The sequence below is a fragment of the Leucoraja erinacea genome, chromosome 23, assembly GCF_028641065.1.
Source record: "Leucoraja erinacea ecotype New England chromosome 23, Leri_hhj_1, whole genome shotgun sequence".
Classification (NCBI taxonomy): Eukaryota; Metazoa; Chordata; class Chondrichthyes; order Rajiformes; family Rajidae; genus Leucoraja; species Leucoraja erinaceus.
The window spans coordinates 5,659,538-5,671,230 of NC_073399.1; the positions used below are offsets into that span (position 1 = coordinate 5,659,538).

Consider the following 11,693-nt stretch of genomic DNA (forward strand, 5'->3'; position numbering starts at 1 on the left):
GGGGGGGAGGAGAGAGCGCGGGGGGGGTGAGGGCGCGGGGGGGGGGGGAGAGGGCGAGGAGAGAGCGCGGGAGGGAGGGGGGGTTGGAGAGGGTGCGCGGGGGGGGGGCGGGGAGGGAGAGAGCACGAGGGGGAGGGAGAGAGCGCGAGGGGGGGAGGGGGAGAGGGCGCGAGGGGGAGGGAGAGAGAGCGCGAGGGGGAGGAGGGGGGAGGGGCGCGAGGGGGGAGGGGAAGCGCGGGGGGAGGGAGAGAGCGCGCGAGGGGGGGAGAGAGGGCGCGAGGGGGGGGAGAGGGCGCGAGGGGGAGGAGAGCGCGGGGAGGAGAGGGCGCGAGGGGGCGGTTGGTCTCCGTCTTGCACCGATCGACTTCCATCCGTGCTGGAGAGCATTTATAAAGTCAACGAATCAGTGGAGCGTGAGGAAGAGCTGCGCTGTGATCTATCGGTGACGTACACAGTGCCGGCCTGACGAGGTGCGGGGCCCAATTGGGAAATGTTTTCGTAGAAATATAAATAAATAATTATAAAGAAGTCACGTGTGGGGAGTCTAGCCAGGGATAAAGTTGCGGGAGCATTGAGAGGAGAGGGTCGGGGTTCATGCCAGTAACACTCACTCACCGCTGCCCGGGGAGGGAAGCAGCTCGTGTGGCTACCAGTGGCTTCCATCACCGGACAGCTGAACCCAGCTCCTGCTGCCGGCCCGCTCACCTCTGGCAGTGCTCTCCGTCTGAACAGTGAGGGGACCAGCTCAAGAGCAAAGATCATAGAGCGGAGTGGGTCAGCGGGTGATGGATAACATCACAGCGGGCGATGGAGCTTACTTCTGTGACAGCGCGAACAAGGGATCAATTGAGGTTACTCGCCCTGACATATGGAGTAAGCTCCACTGACCCGCTCTTGAGCTGGATAATCCCCTGCCGACCCCCTCCATCTCAACCCTCCTGCCCTCCCTGCAACTTTACCCCTGGACAGACTACCCACACGCAGTGAAATGAACTCCCCTCCCCCGCCCCCCGCAGCGCTGTCCTTTTACAGCCGCTTCCCACTTCACAGCCGCTTCCCATCAGCTGCTAGCAATGAGGGATTGACTTGGCAATATCTCAGTACAGCAACATAGAAACATAGAAATTAGGTGCAGGAGTAGGCCATTCGGCCCTTCGAGCCTGCACCGCCATTCAATATGATCATGGCTGATCATCCAACTCAGTATCCTGTACCTGCCTTCTCTCCATACCCCCTGATCCCCTTGGCCACAAGGGCCACATCTAACTCCCTCTTAAATATAGCCAATGAACTGGCCTCGACTACCCTCTGTGGCAGAGAGTTCCAGAGATTCACCACTCTCTGTGTGAAAAAAAGTTCTTCTCATCTCGGTTTTAAAGGATTTCCCCCTTATCCTTAAGCTGTGACCCCTTGTCCTGGACTTCCCCAACATCGGGAACAATCTTCCTGCATCTAGCCTGTCCAACCCCTTAAGAATTTTGTAAGTTTCTATAAGATCCCCTCTCAATCTCCTAAATTCTAGAGAGTATAAACCAAGTCTATCCAGTCTTTCTTCATAAGACAGTCCTGACATCCCAGGAATCAGTCTGGTGAACCGTCTCTGCACTCCCTCTATGGCAATAATGTCCTTCCTCAGATTTGGAGACCAACACTGTACGCAATACTCCAGGTGTGGTCTCACCAAGACCCTGTACAACTGCAGTAGAACCTCCCAGCTCCTATACTCAAATCCTTTTGCAATGAAAGCTAACATACCATTCGCTTTCTTTACTGCCTGCTGCACCTGCATGCCTACCTTCAATGACTGGTGTACCATGACACCCAGGTCTCGCTGCATCTCCCCCTTTCCTAATCGGCCACCATTTAGATAATAGTCTGCTTTCCCGTTTTTGCCACCAAAATGGATAACCTCACATTTATCCACATTATACTGCATCTGCCAAACATTTGCCCACTCACCCAGCCTATCCAAGTCACCTTGCAGTCTCCTAGCATCCTCCTCACAGCTAACACTGCCCCCCAGCTTAGTGTCATCCGCAAACTTGGAGATATTGCCTTCAATTCCCTCATCCAGATCATTATATATATTGTAAATAGCTGGGGTCCCAGCACTGAGCCTTGCGGTACCCCACTAGTCACTGCCTGCCATTGTGAAAAAAGGACCCGTTACTCCTACTCTTTGCTTCCTGTTTGCCAGCCAGTTCTCTATCCACATCAATACTGAACCCCCAATGCCTTGTGCTTCGTTCTTGATGTTGCTGTACTGAGGGATAACAAAGTCTATCTTTCTTGGCTACCCTCGGCCTCCAAGATGCGGGTACATTTTCTAGCAATGTTACAAAATTTTGAAATTTTAAAAATCAAGTCTGCAATTTATCCCATGATAAGATAAGCATAAAAAGATTTTTAATTCGAAACCTAATTCACTTTCATATCAAATACATTCAATGTGATCATGGCTGATCATCCCCAATCAGTACCCTGTTTCTGCCTTCTCCCCATATCCCGACTCCGCTATTTTTAAGAGCCCTATCTAGCTCTCTCTTGAAAGCCTCCACCGCCCTCTGAGGCTGAACATTCCACAGACTCACCACTCTGAGAAAAAGCGTTTCCTCGTCTCCGTCTTAAATAGCTTACTCCTTATTCTTAAACTGTGGCCCCTGGTTCTGGACTCCCCCAACATCGGGAACATGTTTCCTGCCACTAGCGTGTCCAAGCCCTTAACAATCTTATATGTTTCAATGAGATCCCCTCATCGTTCTAAACTCCAGAGTGTACAAGCCCAGCAACTCCATTCTATCAGCATATGACAGACCCGCCATCCTGGGAATTAACCTTGTAAACCTATGCTGCACTCCCTCAATAGCAAGAATGTCCTTCCTCAAGTTAGGGGACCAAAACTGCACACAATACTCCAGGTGCGGTCTCACTAGAACTGTGTGCAACCGCAGAAGGACCTCTTTGCTCCTATATTCGATTTGTCTTGATATAAAGGCCAACATGCCATTTCTTAGTGCTAACGGCAGGTACTTGGGAAACGTGATAACTCGTGAAGATGTTTCAACATGTTGAAAAATGTCCATGAGTAAAATATACTAAGGATGTAAAAATGTGATACTTTTTAACACATAGTCATACCGTAGCAGCTCGTGAGTATGCCGTAGTAGGACCTGGTGTCCTATATCACTATTGTATGTTCATGATGGAAATAAGAATACTCTGTATATTCATTACCTTTGAATTGTAGTTTTATGTAATCCTCCCATAATTTCTGAGTACCATTTCACAATATCTATCAGGGGGTGGAAGATTGCAACCTTCACGTGGTCCGCCCTGTTTCGACTAATGCGATCTACTCAACGTGCACAAACGGAAGATCAAATAGAACAAGTTGTCCAACAACATTAGGCTGTGCACGCCACACGAAACAAGAAGATATGTATCAGACATACAGAATGTTGCAAGGTAATATCTTGCCCAAACTCAGTTGTATCTTTCTATCTCAATAAATATCACAAAATATGCCATTGTTTCAGCCACATTATGACAAAATATAGAATGTAGGTTATTTGTCATCAGTCACCCCATCCCAGACACAACAGTACTTAATGAAGAACATTTGTTTTACTAATTTACGAGTATGTACCATACAGAGTCCGTTGATCCATATCCAACAAACTATTGTGATAATTGCATAAAAGGTATTATTGTATAAGAAATTTGGTGTGGAATGATAATCCATCTTCGTGCTCATTTAGGCAAGTCTCAAGCTACAGATACTTTTCCCCCACCCCAATCCCCCTCGCCCGATCTTCATTGAATCTTCCATTTGACCGATCTTTTACTCAGCTGTTGTAATGTTTCCTTCCTATCAAAATCTCTGTGTAGCATCTCTGTCCCTATACAATACAATACAATACAATACAATACAATACAAATTTATTATCATTTGAGCCCCAGTGAGACTCAAACGAAATGTTGTTTCCACAGCCATACAAACAAAGACACTGTCTTACAGACATACACATAATTAAATCCACACAAACATCCATCACAGTGAAGCCACTGTGATGGAAGGCAAGTCTTTTCTCTCCCCTCATCTTCCAATTCTTACTTTGAAATAAAATACAACTTTCGACTTAAAAATTTCGCAGCAGGATCGCTATATAAATGCAAATATATGGTATTTTATCCTAGCATCTCCCCCCCCCCCCTTACCACCACACAAGAAGCGTAACTTGAAGCGTTTACATTTGTAGAAGTTCGATACGGACCAGGAATGAAAATTAATAGCTATGAATCGATTAACAGCGAGCTACGAGGTGAGATTGAAACACCTGTCAGCGGGCTAAGAAACAACCCTGAGTTGACGGCGTATTGTTTTAAGTGAGCATTTTGCAGCGACCTCACCATTTTCTGGTTAAATAATCTTTCCACGGAAATCTCCTATTTCACTTTGATTTAAATCTTTGACATTATATTCATTTATAACAGTTTGTAACATCAGTAACCACCTTAATGTTCATGCGTTCAGTACCGGGTATGCTTGAAACTATTTATTTTAATGTATTGTATATTTAAAAAAAAACTATATCAACCAGGTGTGAAAATTACACTGAATCGAACGATGATTGAAAATACGTGGGAATCGACTAATCGCGATCCTGCTACAAAATTTTTAACTCGAAAATTGTATTTTATTTCAAAGTGGTAATTTGAAGATAGGGACAGAGATGCTACACAGAGATTTTAAACTCTTTGTTAGATGACATTTTGTGTCAGAACTCTTCTTTAGAGAGGGGGCATAATGAGAGAGAGGTCTCACAGAACTCCCATTAGAGAGATGATGAAGAGAACATTGATAAGGAAAATGGATATGAACATTGAATTTCAGTGTAACAAAGGGTCAAAACGCTGCCTATTTATGCCCTCCAGAGATGCTGCCTGACCTGCTGAGTTACTCCAGCACCTTGTGTTTCACACAAGATTCCAGCATCTGCAGTTACCTATGTCTACTTAAAATGGCATGCAATTGAAAGTTCCTGATGGCTATTGCGGACAAGGGAACAGGTGCTTCACAAAACGTCTAGCATACACTTAGTCTACAACGTAGAGGAGGGGCAAATTCATAAGCTTCAAATTCAATAGACCAAGTTTGAGGAGGTGCGCATAAATCTCCATCTTGGCTGGAAGGTCTGTTTACATCCCTGGATGGTGATGAGGAAGAATATGTAGGGACAAGTGCAGCACTTCCTATGATTACAGTGGAAAATGCCTTGAATTACAGAAAGGATGAGAGGACCAGAGATTTTTCCAGGAGAGTGATTCCATTAGAAAGCAGAAAGTGGAGGGAGATATGGGAGATGTGGGAGCGGGGCAGATGTGACTGGTGGTCGGATGCTAATGGAGTTGGCAAAGGTGGTGAAGGATGCTATCCTGGATGTGGAAGCTAGTTGGATGAAAGAGGAGGAGGAAGGGAACTCTATCCCTGTTTGACCTGGGGAGAGTGGTGCGAGACCATACATGTGGAAAAGGGAGGAAATGTATGCAGGGCACTCACATTTATGGCTGAAGGGAAGTTGTGTTTCTGGAAGAAGGAAAACCTCATCTTGAGAATGGATGTCGTGGAAATGGAGAAGCTGAGCAAAAGCAATATTGTTCCAACAGGGGCCAGAATATGAGAGATTGTCCAGTTCTTTTTAAAAATGTTGTCGAAGAGCAGAAGTAAAATAGAAATAAGAAAGGGCAAACAGTAGAGAGGGACTTACAGAACTCATGTCGAAGAGGGGAAGAAAAACGGGCATAGATTAGAGAATTTACAATGAAGGAGAAGTATGGAGACACATGAGACTGCAGATGCTGAAATCAGCAAAAAATAAATTGCTGAAAGAACTCAGCAGGGTAAGAGCATCTCAGGCAAAGCATAGTGATTGAGAGATTGAGGGATGATAAGAAGGTGAGAATATTTGGAGAGGATAGTTAATAAAAAATAATGAGAAAAAGGGGTGACTGAAAATGAAGATGCCTTGTGTAGGAAAGAACTGCAGATTTCCCCAAAATGTCACCCACTCATTCTCTCCAGAGATGCTGCCTGGCCCACTGAGTTACTCCAGCATTTCGTGTCTGTCTTCGAGAAAAACCTTGATGTGTGAGGTGAGAAAATGACTGATGATCATTGTATAGGGAGTTCAGGACATTGGAAGGAGCGAGAGGGTCTGTGTGGGTAGAGGGGAGGAGAAGCAAGGACGAGGTTAGATAAATTATGAATTGTAATCAGCTAAGAGGCACTTGATGGCACTGTTAATGATAAAACCCTCAATGTTGGATGATGATCACTAGCCAAAATTGATTTATCATGTTGCTGATGCTCAGAACAATTTCGGGCCATTTTCCACAACCTGATGTTGATGCCAATACTGTAGCTGTAACAGTAGAAACAAGGAACTGCAGATGCTGGTTGACAAAAAAGACACAAAGTGCTGGCGTAACTCAGCAGGTCAGGCAGCATCACTGGAGTACAAAAAAAAGACACAAAGTGCTGAAAATCAGCATGTCGAGCAGATCCTTGGAGTACAGGAAAAGACACAAAGTGCTGGAGTAACTTTTTCTGTAACTGTGCCAACATGATTTGGCAAGATATATTACTTGAAAATAAATATTGAGCACTTTTCCAAGACACTATTAGAGCCAAGGCATGTCTGCTATTTCCTGAGTGAATGGGATTACCTAAAGATGAGCCTATGCGATGGTTTTTAGCACAGGATGGGGCTGACATGGGTTATCATTATTTCTTATGCATCTGATTATAATGGCACAGAAGAATGCTATTCAGACCCATTGTGTCAAAGCTGGCTTCCAGGGGAGCAATCTGATTAGTCTTTTTCCCTTCCTCTTATTTATCTGAATGCCTGCAATGTTCACATATCCATGAACCCTCATTTGATTTATTTTGTCATTTTACTTCGGAGTCACGTGAGTGATTCCGTGAAGAACCCGCTCAGTGCGCAGGCGCGGCATCAACGCCAGCAGCGCAACAGCGGCCAGACGGGAGTCGGGCGCTCCCGCAACTAGCCTGAAAGAAAGGAACGTTAGGTAAGTACTTACCTTCATCGGTCTTTTCCTTGTGTTTTTGCTCCAGGGGGAGCAAAGCTGCAGAGGGAAGCGGCCCCCGTTCGACTCCAGCGAAGGAGCCGACAGTGGAGGGGGGAGAGGCGGCAACGGGACCGCACACGCTGCGGTCCACAGACACGGGTGCTGCGCTGATGCCCGGTCCGCTAAACAGCTGTTTGACTAACAGCAGCGGACCGGAGGGAAATTTAAAAACCGGCCGGCACCCCTGCAGACTCCCGACAAGGAGACTCGCCGCCCGAGAACCGCTGAAATGCCGCCCAAAAACGGCAGACAGCCTCTAACAACAAGGTAAGACCAAACCTCAGGCTGGAGACAGACACGGAAGATGGGATCAGCACTTCATACAAAAAACAAGTATGTCTGTTTCCCCAAGCCAGAGGAGGTCATGGAGCTAAAAACTCCAGAAAAACTGCCAAGGGAGCTAACACTCCCACTCCAGTGCTATTGCACTGGCCATCTCCCTTGTCGAGGGATTGATGGGACCAGAGCTGGGCTGGTCAAAGAAGAGGGGTCACTGGCTGAACAACATCCGGAGTATGCTTGAGGTACAGGATCAGGAACAGCTGCTGGGTGTGGCCGCTATGTGGCTTCACCACTAGCGAGATAAATTTCAGTCTCGACTGACAGACCAGCTTACTACCTGTTCTTTTAAAAGAACCTCTCCAAGACAGGTAGTCATGAGGTGTTGGATTCATCACGCCTCCCCTAAATTACATTACTCAAAGTGCCCACCATTATTGGGGGATACATTGAGCATCGCTCTCAAAACACCCAATATTTAAAAATGAATTTGATATGCCTGATGTCGGCTATCATTCACATGCTCTTCCAGAGGTCAGGGTAGTATGGCAAAACACCTGACCCTACTGTTCGCAGTGCCCCGCAACTTCTCAGGAAGTTATAAAACCTGCCTTCAACCAAAATTCACAAGACTGTGAGAACGCCGACACAACAACTTAGCCAGACAGAAGGATCCGTGATCAAGCCAAGTTTTTAAAAAGGTACACAAAAAATCTGGAGAAACTCAGCGGGTGCAGCAGCATCTATGGAGCGAAGGATATAGGCAACGTTTCGGGCCAAAAACCCTTCTTCAAACAAAGTTTTTCAAAATACTGGAAGACGTGTCAAAAATATCGGGGTAAGGCGGCAGTGTCTGGAATGAGCACCACACGTAAACCAGTCAGCAGTACCTCTAATGCATCCACCAGCTGGGTATACCTTATGGTACTGGTACTCGTTGTCTCTGTACTGTACACTGACAATGACAATTAAAATTGAATCTGAATCTGAATCTGAATCTGAAAGCTCGGGGCCTGCATGCCAATCCTGTAAGCCTTTCAGGCCAGGGCCCAGAGCAGACCCCAGGGAAAATGCGCCACCCCCACCACGTCATACGACGTGTAAGACTCGTTGGACCAGGAGGAAACAGAAGAATACCCATAACCATGGAGGTAGGTGGGTCTGGTTCCTGCCAGCATATAGACAACAAGGGTGCTCTACTAACAGGGGGCGATTACACTGGTTTAAAGAAGCATGGGGGAATGTCACAAATAACTAGTATATACTCAACAACATTAGTGGATACAAGCAAAATTCAGTTATATCAGGGAGATATTATCGCCATGTTCAACATTGGCCCAAAAAAGATGGTGGAAGTCGCATCATCATTGACTTAACATCACTAAATAAGTTTGTTGAGTATATACATTTCAAGTTGGAGACGTTTGTTACTGTCAGACAACTGATCTCCAAAGGATAATTTATAGCAAGCATTGATATTAAAGATGCTTACTATCTAATACCCATACCACAAGGATCATTGCAGATACCTAAAATTTAGCTGGTTGGGGCAGCTGTGGTAGTATAGAGATTGCCCAATGGTCTAACTCCAGCCCCTAGACAATTCACCAAAATATTAAAAGTAGCCATGGGAATACTAAGGAAACAAAAGCATATTGTCATAGCATATCTGGATGATATTCTCATAGTAGGGAAACAAAGGAATTGGCTGTGGCAGCAGTATTAGCTACAAAACAGCTCCTTGAAACACTGGGGTTCGTCCTACTCCAGATAAATCTAGGTTGAAGCCATGTACTACCATGGACAAATCGGACCTTTGCACTATCAAAATCTACAAAGAACAAAGGTACATGCACTAAAACGATATTCGGGTCACTATGATCGAATCATGAAATTACCCACTGGAGCTATATCAGAGCTACAGTGGGGGGGGGGGGCAGAGAATGTGTGGCACAGTTTCAGCCCTATCATCACCACTAACCCTACTTTAGTTATTAATCAGATGCCAGTGCTCAAGCCTGGGGGGGGGGGGGGGGGGGGGGGGGGGGGGGGGCAACTAACTCCATATCCAGCACAGGTGCCAGATGGACTAACCAGAGTCATCATTACCACACACACTGGGCATCAATTTAGAAATGTTGAGTATTATGATTTTAAAAGCATATGCATCTAAAATGCAGCACTTGCATGTGCGGTTACGGATTGATAATACTACGGTGGTGGCTTATATTAACCATATGGGGAGCATAAAATCATTATCGTGCGACAAATTGGTCAATCAGATCTGGCAATGGTGTGTCGAAAGACATATTTTACTATCGGCTGCCTATCTACTAGGTAAGCTAAATACAGTGGCAGACACCAGGTCACGGAAAAATTTAATGATAACATCGAATGGATGTTAAACCCAAAATATTTGCTAAAGTTATTAAGCAATATGGAACGCCAGATATCGATTTGTTTGCAACAAGACGGAATCACCAGTTACCTATGTATGTGACTTGGGAACCAGACCAGAGGCAGCAGCGGTAGATGCCTACACGCTGGATTGGGGGGGGAATTTCTGGGTTTTTGCTTTCCCTCCCTTCTGCCTCATCAGTCGGGTACTTCGCAATACAGATGGACTCTGCTTCTGGGATATTGATGGTGCCCGACTGGCCTACACAGCCATGGTTCCCAGTTCATCACGACATGGTGGTCGAGTCACCTATGGATTTCCCTAGTGGACCACGGTTGTTGACTCACCCAGTATCAGGCATAAGCCACCCATGCCATGAAAACATCAAACTCCTGGGTTGTAGGTTTTGAATAGACCTTACCAGGGACTGGGATTATCCGAATGAACTATCACCACCATGTCGGCATCCCTGCGAACATCCACCAGGAGGCAGTATTTAACCTGTATCAAAAATGGGAGAAGTACTGCCAGGAAACAGGGACAACATATGCAACTGCCACAACCACCGACGTGCTGGAGTTCCTGGCCCATCTACACCATGACGAAGGGATCAGTTACAGTGCCATCAATACAGCACAAAGCGGCCTGTCTGCTTACCTAAAACCAGCAGGACAGCAGGCCATGGGATCCCATCCTCTGGTGGTAAAACTCATGAAGGGCAATTTTAATATTAAGCCCCTAAACCCAGGTATACCCATATTTGGGATATCAGTGTGGTATTGACATACCTCAGGGAATGGCCACGAGCTAGATCCCTCAGCCTCGAGATATCTACATTAAAGACGCTCATGTTAATGGCACTCGCAGCCGCTCAGAGGATCCAGTTGCTGCACAAATTAAGACTGGACAACATGGAGGTCGCCCCAGACCAGATTACGTTTATCATTCTAGGTCTGGTGCAACAAAGCAGGCCAGGAACGCCCAATTCACTGGTGTTATTCTGGGCCTACACACCGGAGCCAAGGTTGTGTGTGGTGACCCATCTACAACAATATATAGACACAACCCACAATCTCAGAGAGAGAGAAAAAGCCCTATGGGTCAGCCACAAGAAACCTCATGGCGGGGTAACGAGCCAAACCACTTCACGGTGGCTCAAACAGGTACTGAAAGCTGCCGGAATAGACACTAATACATTTAAATCCCATTCCACTAGGGCAGCATCGACATCAGTGGCTGAACGAATGGACGTCCCGGTTGACCACATTCTCAATACGGCAGGATGGTCGAGGGAAACGACGTTCAGAATGTTTTTATAATAAACCGTTGATAAAGCCTGACTTATTTGCAGACAGAATATTACAAACTGCAAATATTTAATTTAAGCTCAGGGGAGCTATTTATTTTTGTTATTGTTAATAAATACCTTTCTGTTTCTTGAAAAAACAGATCCATTGGTTGATTACGATAACACTTCCTCCCTCAAGAACTTCGGCAGTGAGTGAAATAAAACTGTTACACGGTTTGAAATCACAGACCTTTGAAGTCTTCACGGAATCACTCACGTGACTCCGAAGTAAAATAGTAAGATTAAACGAGAACTTACCAGTTCGAAGTTTGATCTGTATTTTATGAGGAGTTACGATGAGGGATTACGTGCCCTCCGCTCCCACCCCAACCCTCATTATATAGATCAAACTAGTGAAACTGATGTCTCCTTAATCTTTACTAAAATACAGATTTACTTCATCTTAATAACTGTGTCTATCTTTGTATGTGATTACCACACCAAAGCTGCTTGGAAGTATGCCGCGTCTTGCCTGCGCACTGAGCTTGAAGGTTCTTCTACAATTCTTGACTGAAT

The 11,693-nt window shown here is 45.7% G+C and overlaps 1 long non-coding RNA gene across 1 annotated transcript; it reads left to right on the plus strand.

Moving 5' to 3' along the window:
* The first annotated feature begins 310 nt into the window (after positions 1-310).
* On the plus strand, positions 311-3,524 carry LOC129708137 (uncharacterized). Its single transcript, XR_008725290.1, has 2 exons — positions 311-470; positions 3,300-3,524. It is a non-coding gene; the product is annotated as an uncharacterized LOC129708137 (long non-coding RNA).
* Positions 3,525-11,693: the final 8,169 nt, after the last annotated feature.